Consider the following 13,219-nt stretch of genomic DNA (forward strand, 5'->3'; position numbering starts at 1 on the left):
GAGAGCCCTAAAAAGCACAAGGGCACAAACTTAACTTGTATTAACCTGAAAGTAGAGAAAAGCCAGCCATCATGGTCAAGGATGATGGAGTTGTAGTTCAACAACGTAAAAAGGGCATCACACTGGTTGCCTTCACTGGGTCTTTGTGTTTAGATGCCACAGCCATGTGTTGGTGATACCTTTTTGTTGTTTTCCACAACTCTCCATGCCTGACGACATTCAAAGGTTTTGGCCAACTCTGTTCCCTATTTCTTCTTAGAAATAAAATGGCAGGTCTTACTCCTACCAGCTTTTGATGGTAAAACCTGTAGATAGCAGGCATTTATGCATATTGCTGGCATCCGTCTGTCGAGACAATGGAGTACACCTCCATCGGTGAAGTCAAACCGCTGCATTAGCAGCACCAAAGTGACCTCCCTGAGGTGCAAGCCTGGGCAGTGTCTATGGAGGTCCTGGGCTTGCATCAATCAATCAATCAATCAATCAATCAATCAATCAGTCAATCAGTGTTTATTATGGAGCTCCTGGGCTGCCCAGACACCAGAGCTTTGGGAGGAGAGGCATGCACCTAAATGTCTCTTTAATAAGTGATGTGACAAAACTGTAAAAGTAAAGGGACCCCTGACCGTTGGGTCCAGTCACGGACGTCTCTGGGGTTGCGTTGCTCATCTCACTTTACTGGCCGAGGGAGCCGGCGTTTGTCTGCAGACAGCTTCTGAGTCATGTGGCCAGCATGACAGCTGCTTCTGGCGAACCAGAGCAGCGCATGGAAACGCCGTTTACCTTCCCGCTGTAGCGGTACTTATTTACCTACTTGCACTTGACGTGCTTTTGAACTGCTAGGTTGGCAGGAGAAGGGACCAAGCAATGGGAGCTCACCCCGTCACGGGGATCCGAACCGCTGACCTTCTGATTGCCAAGCCCTAGGCTCTGTGGTTTAGACCACAGCGCCACTGTAGATAGGTATTAAAGGAGCATTAAAAAGTTGTATACCAATTCTATAAGACTCTAAGTCAGGGGTTCCCAAACTACGGCCCGGGGGCCGGATGCGGCCCAATTGGCCTGCCAATCCGGCCTGCGACGACCCCCGCTGCCCACCGCTGCCCGCTCTTACGGCGCGCAGCGTGGCAGCGCTCTTCCGGGTCGGGAAAAAAGCGCCGAAAATCCTTTGTGCGCATGCGTATGGGCCTCTCCCGACCCGGAAGAGGTCATTTCTGGTGCACTTCCGGGTCGGGGGAGGCCCATACGCATGCGCACAACGGATTTTCGGGGGTTTTTCCACCCTGGAAGCGCACTCCCCCGCCCGCCGGCCTGCACAGGCGCGCGCTCCCCCGTCCTCCGGCCCGCCGCGCGATCGGCGCGGTGGGAACCGGCCCAAACGCCGGTAAGTCTGGGGACCCCTGCTCTAAGTGGATATCTTACTACTTGGGGAAATAGCTTAAAATGTTGTACCTAATTGGTAAAAGGAATTAATCTATGTTCATGGAATTGTTGGCATCCGTCTGTCTCAAGGGATAGTGGAGTATGCCTCCGGGGATGAAGTCAAACCACTGCATTAGCAGCACTGAAGTGACCTCCCGAGGTTGCAAGCCTGGGCAGTGTGTGTTTGGAGGTCCTGAGCTGGCCAGATGATACAACCCTACTCTCGGCCTTACTGATGTGGTCCAAAGGAAAGCAGAGCAAAATGTTTGTCACCAGCTTGGCTGCAGGAGTTGCTGGAAGGAAGTGTTCAAGGTGCTACCCAACCATCTTAGGGACTCCACTCCAGATTTTTGTAGAGTTTACTTCTTAGCCTTCTCCTGAATATATCCTGTAAGGCAGTGAAGATTTAGGATCAGAGTTTTCCTTCTCCTAGATGGGCTACTTTTCCAGGTGGAACCTCACCTGCCCCACTTCCCTTTACAGCACATGCAGAAACCACTTTCTTGGCCATTGGACCCACTCTTAGTCTTGTCCGCTCAATCTTCCAGATTCCCTTCCCTTCCCTTCTTCGCATGCAAGGGAAGTCCCTAAATCACCGAGGTTTGAGACCCATTGGCTACCCTCCCCTGGTTTAGCTGGCAATTAGCCATTCACGGGGTGTGGCTGCTGTTGCATAGTGAGAGCTGAGGGCAGGATAGGGGGACCAAAATTGGGCAAACTGCCCCAGAATGAGCACAATGTGTCCCCCACCAGAGGTACTACCCCTCCCCTAATACCCCATTGCTACATCAGCTGTATATAAACAACAGAAGAGGTTCCAGCCTCTGATTGGTTTCCCCAATTGCTTGCTGTGACTTCCTGTTTGAGTAAGCAAAAAATGTTGCTTGTTGGAGAATTCACTGCTAGTGAGTCAAGGTGCTCAGCTGTGCAACAGATCTCAATTGGGCCTTTTCCAGTTCAAGGAGGCTCAGCCCAAACCTCAGAACTCAAAACCTGCATGCAGAAACTGTGGAGTCTCATTTCCTGGTGGCTGTGCTCCTGTCCTCCCTACAAAGCTGAGACTCTACTACAAGAGGGGCTAGGGGACTCAGAGACTTGCTCCCAAGCAGGCGTGTTTTGGCTCTGCCTAGGCACACTTTGTATCATTCTACACTTTCTATCTCTTTTTTCCTGGAATAAATCCAACACCCCCCCCCCGCTGTTTATTTTCAGATTTGTAGTTGCTTGACTGACCAAACCCAAAGAGTACTCACTGGAAAAAAGTGACCAGTGGGGAGCTGCAGGGTTCTGTCCTGGGCCCGTTGTTCAACATCTCTATAAACAAACGACTTGGATGATGGAATTGGGGGGATGCTCATCAAATTCGCAGATGACACCAAACTGGGAGGGGGTAGCTAATGCCGCAGAAGACAGAATCAGAATTCAAAATAACCTTAACACATAGCTGTCACATTTTCCCTTTTCTCACGAGGAAGCCTATTCAGCATAAGGGAATTTCCCTTGACAGCTATGTTAACAGATTGCAGAATTGGGCGCAAGCTAACAAAATGAATGTCAATAGGGACAAATGTCAGGTTCTGTACTTAGGCAGGAAGAACCAGATGCACAAATATAGGATGGGGGTGTTGTAAACTAAATCTTCCCTTATGGGGTATACAAGAGCCCTTATAGAGTCATTTGTAGGTTCTCCATCGGTAGGAGAAAATAACAGAGGCCAACCAGAGAATATTGAGAAGCAAAGCAGCTAGTAAGTCTGATCTGTATTGAAATGTTGCAACAGGGTGCTCCTCTCACACACAGGAGAAATGAGGAGGACCAAGAACAAAGGCGTGCCTACCCTTATATAGACATTTTTAATTGCCTGCCCTGGAGAAACCTCATACATAGATCACAGAAGGGGTGTAGCCCAAGACCACCCCCCAGATGCATCATACCCACATCACAGAAAAGGCGGTCTACAACAGAAATTTGAATTACAGGTAGGTAGCTGTGTTGGTCTGACGTAGTCAAAACAAAAATAAAAAATAAAAAAATTCCTTCCAGTAGTACCTCAGATACCACTTCTGAAGAAGTGTGCATGCACATGGAAGCTCATACCAATGACAAACTTAGTTGGTCTCTAAGGTGCTACTGGAAGGAATTTGAATGTTATTGTTTTTTCCTTTCTGCCTGGTTATCTGATAATGCTTGGTAGTCTGGCCATTCCTTTGAGATGGTAATCACTTAATTCCTGAGACAATGGGAAGGTTCCCTCACCCTCTCCCTCCTTGCAGAGAAACATTTGGTCAGTTTGGGAGTCAAAATGGTTTCAGGACTGTTCTGCTTTATGAACATTTATATATATATAACCTTAAAAAATTTTATTACAGGGGTCACCTGACTTAATAGCACAACATGTGAAAAGGATCTAGGGGTCTTTGTGGGCCACTAGCTTAACATGAGTCCACTGTGTGATGCAGCATCAAAAAAAGGCAATGCTATTCTGGGCTGCATCAACAGAAATGTAGTGTCCAGATCAAGGGAAGTAATAGTACCACTCTATTCTGCCTTGGTCAGGCCACACCTGGAATACTGTGTCCAATTCTGGGCACTATAATTTAAGAAGGATGTTTACAAGCTGGAACATATGCAGAGGAGGGCAACCAATGCAATTCTGGGCTGCATCAATAGGAGTATAGCATCTAGATCAAGGGAAGTAATAGTACCACTGTATTCTGCTCTGGTCAGACCACACCTGGAATACTGTGTCCAGTTCTGGGCACCACAGTTCAAGAAGGATACTGACAAGCTGGAACGTGTCCAGAAGAGGGCAACCTAAATTGTCAAAGGCCTGGAAACGATGCCTTATGAGGAACGGCTTAGGGAGCTGGGTATGTTTAGCCTGGAGAAGAGAAGGTTAAGGGGTGATATGATAGCCATGTTCAAATATATTAAAGGATGTCATATGGAGGAGGGAGAAAAGTTGTTTTCTGCTGCTCCAGAGAAGCAGACACGGAGCAATGGATTCAAACTACAAGAAAGAAGATTCCACCTCAACATTAGGAAGAACTTCCTGACAGTAAGAGCTGTTCGGCAGTGGAATTTGCTACCAACGAGTGTGGTGGAGTCTCCTTCTTTGGAGGTCTTTAAGCAGAGGCTTGACAGGCATATGTCAAGAATGCTTTGATGGTGTTTCCTGCTTGGCAGGGGGTTGGACTGGATGGCCTTTGTGGTCTCTTCCAACTCTATAATTCTATGATGATCAAGGATCTAGAAACTAAGCCTTATGAAGAATGCTTGTGGAGCTGGGTTTGTTTTGCCTGGAAAAAGAGACTGAGAGGAGATATGATAGCCACCTTCAAATATCTGAAGGGCTGTCACATGGAAGAGGGAACAAGCTTGTTTTCTCCTGCTTTTGTGGGTAGGACTCGAGGCAATGGCTTCAAGTTACAAGAAAGGAGATTCTGACTAAACATTTGGAAAAACTTTCTGACAATAAGAGCTGTTTGTCAGTGGAACAGACTCCCTTGGCTCTAGCTGAGAAGATTCCTGCATTGCAGGAGGTTGTACTAGATGACCCGTGAAGGCCCTTCCAATCGAAGATTCTATGTATTCTATCACGTGAGGGGTGCGCACACCCGGATATCGCGCGTGCGCCCAGCGCCCTGGAAGCCTCTTCCTCTTCCAGGTCATCTGAGGCGTCGCTGACGTCGGGTGGGCGGGTCCGCGTGTCGCCTTCTGCTCTCGGCTGCCGGTGAGGAGGAGGCGGCGCAGGGGGCGGCAGAACCCCTCCGAGCGAGGCCCGGCGGGGCCGATTCCCTTCGCCGCTGGTGAGTGATCGGGGCTGGAGGGGGGCCACGACCCGGCGGCCAGGCGCCTCTTCTGCGACCCCGGAGCGCCTCTGCGCCCCGCTCCCGGGGCTGCGGGTGAGGAGGAAGCCCCAAGGACCGCGTCGCCGCCCAGGCGAGCGGGGCGTTTCCTGAGGGCCCCCCCCAGGTCACCTCGTGCGGCGCTGGGGTGCTCCCACTGCGGGCGGGCGGGGCGGGGGTCCCCTTATTTGTCCCTTTCTGAGGCTTTCGCCGCCTCCCCTCTGGACGCAGCGCCTTCTCTGCCGTGGTGGCGGCTCCGAAGAGCCTGATCTGCTGGCTGACGTCTGAGCTGAAATGCTTCAAGCGGCTGAACCTCTCCTTGGGGGCAACTGGGGAATTTTCCTTTAAGAGCCCCATCATGGCCGGCCTCTTTGTAGTGAGAGAGAGAGAGAGCGGGTGTACGGTAAAGTTTCGGATGGGCTGGATATTCATACTGAAGGGCTGCAGCTCCGCAATAGAGCCCAGGCTCTGTGTGCAAAAAGTCTCTGGTAAAGTCCTCTGTTCTCTCCAGGTAGGAGATACCCCAGAGAGCTGCTGCCAGTCAGTGTTGACAGCATTGAGCTAGATGGGCCAACGGACTGCTCCTAGCTCAAGAGTGAAGGCTTATTTAAGCAAAGGGAGTTGTTTGGCATTTTCTGGGTCCATAAGGTTCGGATTTTGGCAGAACACACAATATGGTAAGAGAAATTGGAGTGGAAGGCTGGAGGAACTTGCTGCCTATTGTCCTGCTTTGTATTGGAGCATGCTGAGTAGGCTCTGGTCCACTAACCAGTATAAAAAACTGGCAGTGATCGAGCACACACTCCCATTGTCATTCTTCAACTTAAACATACTCTCCCCGCCCCCCCCCTTAACACGTGTGTACTTGCTGTGTTTTTTAGACCCCCTCAGGGCCAACTGGTCTGTCTTGTGCATCATACCCACGTGGGGTGCATGTGTAGAAGGAGGTGGCTAACTAGACATGGGGAGGGGAGTTTAAGGGAGGGGGAGAAAAAAGAGGCAAAAGTTCTCTCTCTGAGGAGCCAGTTCTCTCTCTCCCTTCCCCTCTAGCAGGGAAGGAGAGGTGCTCCCCAGATCCCCAGCCAGGGGGAAGTCAGAGTCTCGACCAGCAGGAGAATTATGCCCCTTGCCCCTAAGTTAGTACCCGGCAGGAACACCCCCCCCCCACTGCAGCGGGAGGCACACACATACACACCCCAGCCCTCAGGGTGCCACGTCCCCCTCACCCCAGCACTCTAACCCCCGAGAGTGCAGCACAGGGGAAGGAAGGCAAGCCGGCTTCAGAGGAAGGAGGCTCGGCACCTCTCAGGCTTGTGGTGCTGCTCAGGCTTGCATTGCCATGGAGGCTGGCAGCGGCTGCCGCGACTGCATCTGAGGCTGCAGAGAAAGGCCCTGCAATTGACAAGAAACAATCCCATGATCCACTGTTCGATCGCAATAGACGTGTTGTACGTGCCTGGCATACCAAGTTCAGTTCATGGCATCTCCACTTAAAATAACATTAATAACCATAAGAACAGCTTACTGGATCCAGCTAATGATCCAACATCCTTCGTTCCCAGCCAGATGCCTATTGCAAGTCCACAAAGATCTCGTTTAGACAAGAATTCCATTTTTTGAAGGAATCCTTCCTGCCTCTAATAGCTTTTTTCACTTTGGTCTGATGGTACATTTCCTGATCTGAAGTATAACCTTCAGCTGTGTTTTTAAATAATGACCAAGTGTTTTGGAGCGATTTGACGCCCTTGACATTACCTTTCAACTTACTTTTTACCAGGTCCCTCATTTTTATTTTTTTAGTTTCCTTTCTGAAGTCACATGTTACCAGGTCTTATTTTCTTGGCAGTTGGCCATTTACATATATATTCAATTTAATTGCACTACGACCACTGCTTCCAGTTGCTTTAGCAACACTTGCATCTTGGGCACCTGGGCACCACTTAAGATAAATCCAGGGTTGCCATCCTTCTGTTTGGTTCCATGACCAGCAGTCTTCTAGGGCATAGTCATTTGGAGTACAGTGGAACCTGTAGTCAGAAATTTTTCCTCTTTGTGATGACTGAAACACATATGTCACCAGTCTATATGATGGTAGTTGAAGGTACCCATTATTACACCATTTCCTCTTTTGATTGTTTCCTTCATCATCTCAAGAACTCCTTGAACAGTTTGAACAGGGGGATGGTAGCATTTTCCTAGCACCAAGTTACTCTTAGGGCCCAGTATCATCATCCACAATGTTTCTGTGGAGGAGAATTCCCTTTGGGGGAATTTTTGCTTGCTGGGTCACATTGCCCTCTTTGATGTACAGAGCAAAACCACCTCCACTATGTGTCTCCCTCTTCTTCCTAGAGTTCATATCCAGAGATAACATTATCCCACTGATTCTCTCCATTCCAACAGGTTTCCATTATACCAACTATATCAAAGACCAAGCACTCCAGTTCACCCATCTTGGCACAGAGGCTCCTAGCATTAGCATATAAACACATGTACAATGTTTCTCTTGTGTTTTGGCCTGCAGTTCTTTGGCATCTCTGCCCTCTGCACAGGCTGCACTCACAGTGTCTAGGTCCATGCCTCCCACATTTAAATTTTCATTCAGTTTCTCCATTTTCATCCTAGAGAGTTTGTCATTGGTATGAGCTTTCGTGTACATGGTATCTAGAGAAGTGTGCATGCACACGAAAGCTCATACCAATGACAAACTTGGTTGGTCTCTAAGGTGCTACTGGAAGGAATTTTTAAAAATTGTTTATGTATGCCTTGTTGTAAAAAAAACTATGGTTAAACAAGCAGATAACTAGTGACCACCAGAAATGTTAATGACAATTGAAGCATCTTGTTGCCAATTTGTTTGACATGAAGTAGGAATTCCTTTGTGGGTTTAAATAAAAGTTCATCTTCAAGGAAAGCAAATTCTGCCTCCACTATTTGGCCATAGTTTGGTGCTTCTCAGCGGTGTTGGTTTTTAATGTTTCCAGACATGGCTTTCTTCATGTTTATTCTAATGTTTCAGTAGATTGTGAATCACATGACAACATCTGCTCAGCATAGTGAAAGCTGCAGCAAGCAAATACAGTCATACCTTGGGTTACAGACGCTTCAGGTTGTGCATTTTCGGGTTGTGCACCACACCGTACCCGGAAGTACCAGAACGGGATACTTCTGGGTTTTGGTGCTTGCGCATACGCAGAAGCACTAAATTGCACTTTGCGCATGCGCAGAAGCACTGAATCACGACCCGCGCTTGCGCAGACGCAGTGCTGTGGGTTGCAAACGCTGTGGGTTGCGAACTTGCCTCCCACACGGATCACGTTCGCAACCCGAGCGTTCACTATGGTGCTTTTTATTGCTGTTTGAATTCTAGCAAGTGGGACATATAAGCAGCGAAAGGTGGCAAGCAATGTGCCATTGTTGAAAGTATCATTGATGTCATCCTCCTCCTACTCAAAGGGTTTTTGGCTGCCTGTATGATCCATCAGCTCATTTCCAAAACAGGTGTTTGCCTTGTCGAGAGCCCTCGGTCAAAGAGCATACTTCTGCAATTAAAAAAGAAAAGAAGATTTGGCATAACTCTCTCATCCCCCATGTGTTGCCCTCTAGAGGTTGCTGGGCTCCAGTTCTCATCAACCGCTGCCATCATGGCCAGTAGTTAGGGCTAATTGGAGTTGCAGTTGAAAATACCTGGTGAGCACCAGGTCGGAGAAGGCTGGTCTAACCAAAGATCTTGGCCAGTCCCGTGTTCCTTAACCTCTGGAACATGGCAGTTACTGCCTAGCACTTTTTGTTATGATTGCAAGCTATTGAGATAGGAGGTCCCCCGGCTTTGTGACTGAATGGTGAATTAGGACTGAGTGCTTGGAATGGGGAATTAGGACTGTGTGAGTAAAACGGTTAACATAGCTGTAGTGTCAGAAAAATCAGGCTTGCATGTGATTTCAGAAGTCTCATTTTATAGAGAGTTGATGTGTCTGCTGAGCTTATTTGAATGGGAGTGCTTTGGAGCTGCCTGAACTATTGGTTTGGTGTAGTTCACAGCTGGAAGTATGTAAAATTGTCATTGGGGAAAGGTTGCATTTCCTCTTGGACTTCTTGTTGTTTAGTCGTTTAGTCGTGTCCGACTCTTCGTGACCCCATGGACCATAGCACGCCAGGCACTCCTGTCTTCCACTGCCTCCTGCAGTTTGGTCAAACTCATGTTCATAGCTTCGAGAACACTGTCCAACCATCTTGTCCTCTGACGTCCCCTTCTCCTAGTGCCCTCAATCTTTCCCAACATCAGGGTCTTTTCCAGGGAGTCTTCTCTTCTCATGAGGTGGCCAAAGTATTGGAGCCTCAGCTTCAGGATCTGTCCTTCCAGTGAGCACTCAGGGCTGATTTCCTTCAGAATGGATAGGTTTGATCTTCTTGCAGTCCATGGGACTCTCAAGAGTCTCCTCCAGCACCATAATTCAAAAGCATCAATTCTTCGGCGATCAGCCTTCTTTATGGTCCAGCTCTCACTTCCATACATCACTACTGGGAAAACCATAGCTTGAACTATACGGACCTTTGTCGGCAAGGTGATGTCTCTGCTTTTTAAGATGCTGTCTAGGTTTGTCATTGCTTTTCTCCCAAGAAGCAGGCGTCTTTTAATTTCGTGACTGCTGTCACCATCTGCAGTGATCAAGGAGCCCAAGAAAGGAAAATCTCTCACTGCCTCCATTTCTTCCCCTTCTATTTGCCAGGAGGTGATGGGACCAGTGGCCATGATCTTGGTTTTTTTTTATGTTGAGCTTCAGACCATATTTTGCACTCTTCTCTTTCACCCACATTAAAAGGTTCTTTAATTCCTCCTCACTTTCTGCCATCAAGGTTGTGTCATCTGCATATCTGAGGTTGTTGATATTTCTTCCAGCAATCTTAATTCCGGCTTGGGATTCATCTAGTTCAGCCTTTCGCATGATGAATTCTGCATATAAGTTAAATAAGCAGGGAGACAACATACAGCCTTGTCGTACTCCTTTCCCAATTTTGCACCAATCAGTTGTTCCATATCCAGTTCTAACTGTAGCTTCTTGTCCCACATAGAGATTTCTCAGGAGACAGATGAGGTGATCAGGCACTCCCATTTCTTTAAGAACTTGCCATAGTTTGCTGTGGTCGACACAGTCAAAGGCTTTTGCATAGTCAATGAAGCAGAAATAGATGGTAGAAGTAGAAGTGGACACAGGAATGCAAACTTCACAATCTGGTGATCTGCGCAGCCTGTTTATGAGCGATTTACTTAAATGATAAAGTCCAAGGCTATTGACTCCTGCCCTCCTTTTGCCCCACATAGCTAGTACAGCACTTGCCGCTTAGCCTGCTCCATATATTTCTCAGGCCATCTTAGGAAGGCAACTGGCTCCCATCCCCCCACTTGAGACTGACTGTGGACTTGAAAAATTAACAGTCTGCTCCTTTCCACAAACCTCAAGAGATTCCTGTCTCTGGTCCTTAGTCAAACAGTGGAAGTAATTAAAGCTTTCAGTTAAATATACCTGTATATATTAAATATAAGTATAATATTTAATATTTTAATAACAATCCAATGTATACCATATTAATACAATACCAAATCATAATACAATTATAAAGTCAATTATCCAATTCCAAATTAAACATTTTTGGATGACTTACCGTGTTCTGGTCTTCAGAGAGTGATGTTATTCTTCCATCCTGCTCCAATCTTCCTAATTAATCCAAATACAACCGTTCTGATCTTAATCCTTTATTTTAACAGCCACTGATGTGATGACTTTTGTTCGTATTTAAGTATTCCATATCCATTAATTTGCAAGAGGAGTTTGTATTCCGTAGCTTTCTGTGTGAAATGTTTGTTTAATGTTTGTCATTCCCTTCACGTTGTAATCTATCATCTTCAGCATCCCCCCCCCCACCTCAAGAACCTCAATTGTTGCTGCCCCACAAGCTCACGCCATCTTGCTTCGGTTTCCCAAACCGAAAAAGATCTGGCATCTCACCATAGCCCCGGGCAGACTTCCAGCATTATCTTCTTTGATTCCTTTCCCATCCGTTAACAAGCTGGTATCTTGCCAAAGCCATAATAAATCAGAGCTAGAATCCTCTTTAGAAGGTAATGCCACAAATCATCACAATGTTTTCATACAGTTCAACTCTTTCAATTATCTACAAATTATGAAGTTCTTGTTAGTTCCCTCTTGCATTCCCATAGCTGCCAAGTCTCCCGTTTTTGGCGGGAAACCCCCAGATTTAAATCCGTTTCCCGCCGCGACCCCGTAAATTTACCAGATTTCCAAGGAAGCAGCTCCTCTCCCTCCCTGCTGCCCTCTGCACATGCCTGGTTTCCCCCTCTCCCGGCATACTGCATTTCGCTTGCCACTCAAACGCAATTTCTGCCCTCCTTGCCTCCTCTTGCGGGAGGAGGAAGAGGGAGGCGCTGCTGCTGGAGCCACGTGGGGTGACGCAAACGTTCCAAGCTCCATTCACAAAAAGCAGGAAGGCGCTCGGGGGCGTGAGCGGCAAGGAGAAGTGTTGCTGTTTGCTCTGCAGCCTCTCTAGGTGCCTGGACTCGATCTCTTTAACCCTGAGATGCACTTTTCTGCAGCAAGAAAAGCATGGAGGGGGGAGGGGACACCCCCCACCTCTCCAAGCCCACTTTGCAAAGAGCAAGAAGAGAAAGAGCGGGCCCTCCCCAGCAACCCACCAGAAGTGGATCTCTCCCTGGATCTCTGCTGCAAAAAGAAGGGGAAGAAGGTGCATGGGCGGGGGGGCGGGCGTGGAAAGGCCCGCTGGATCATGCGGCCCCATTATTACTTGGGAGTAAAACCCCATGAAATACAGCGTGAATTCCTCCTGAGCAAGCTTTCATAGGTTTGTGACTGAACAGATATTTTATTTCTGAATCACCGTCATTATTTGAATAGTTACATGAGCGATCTCATACTGTTAATAAGCATGCATTTCCTCTGTAAACAGGGATAAGATCGAGCAAAAGAATTGAAGTGTAAAGCAAAAGAAATTAATTTTATTATATTATATTTTATTATACATGTATTGGATAAATAATAATTAGGTTTAACTCAGAAATTCAGTGAAAATACTAAAACACAAGCAACTGCAGAAAGGGGGGGTCAAAATTGGATAATGGAATTTGATGTAAAAAATTGTTTTCTTTGATGTAAAATAAAAAATGAAAAAATAAAATCTATATATATAAAAAGGTAGGGATTGCGTGCGCAGAGGTCACAGCCTTTCTCCATAACTGCTGAACTGTAATGTAACAAATTTGGCCACAGCGTTCCATGCCCATCAGTAAGGGATCTGGCATAATCCCCCCAAAAAGCAAACCTTTCATACCTAAAATAATGATTAAACAAAAAAAAGTGGCACCCAAATTAGACGTCACCAGCAGAAGCTCTGAAGACTCCAGCAGCATCCAATAGAAAGGCAGACTGCCCACTGCTGCCTCGAAAGCCGCGCCACCGGATGACATCACAAAATTCCACAGCAACCAACTGAAAACAGGCCTTTTGCAGCAACAAGGCCCAACATTGCCAAGTGGAGGTAGGGGCCTGTCTGGGGGGGCGGGGGGGGCGAATAGGGGACAGGGATAGGTAATGGGTCAGAACAGGGGGAGAGACACAGGGATGAAACCTTCCCTCTCCACAGTATCTCGCCTCGGCTTTGCAGACTAGGCTGCATGGATTTAGGGGCCTGCCTGGGAGGTGGGGGGGGGGGCTGAATAGGCCGCGGCATAGAATCAACTGAATATGGGCCTTTTACAGGGCCGTGCCTTTGGGTAGAATAAATGTTATTTCGCATAACACACGTGGGTAGGGGAGTCAGGGTTGGGACAGAACACGCACATTGGGGGAATGATTGTGTGCAAAATGAACGGGTCACAGGGATAACCGGGGGGGGGGGGTTTGGACGGAGGAGAG

General features: G+C 47.6%; 1 protein-coding gene across 18 annotated transcripts in view; it reads left to right on the top strand.

Moving 5' to 3' along the window:
* The first annotated feature begins 5,087 nt into the window (after positions 1–5,087).
* The window catches only part of LOC118097577 (uncharacterized), a 77,402-nt gene continuing 69,270 nt past the window's right edge, over positions 5,088–13,219 (top strand). For 17 of the 18 annotated variants that reach the window (XM_060269116.2, XM_088658604.1, XM_060269122.2 and 14 more), the window contains exon 1: positions 5,088–5,231. The gene's annotated coding sequence lies outside the window, so the exon portion shown is untranslated. The remainder of the gene's footprint in view (positions 5,232–13,219) is intronic. The other variant, XM_088658611.1, reaches the window with a different exon arrangement.

This window comes from Zootoca vivipara, chromosome 15 (genome assembly GCF_965207765.1).
Source record: "Zootoca vivipara chromosome 15, rZooViv2.hap1.1, whole genome shotgun sequence".
NCBI lineage: Eukaryota > Metazoa > Chordata > Lepidosauria > Squamata > Lacertidae > Zootoca > Zootoca vivipara.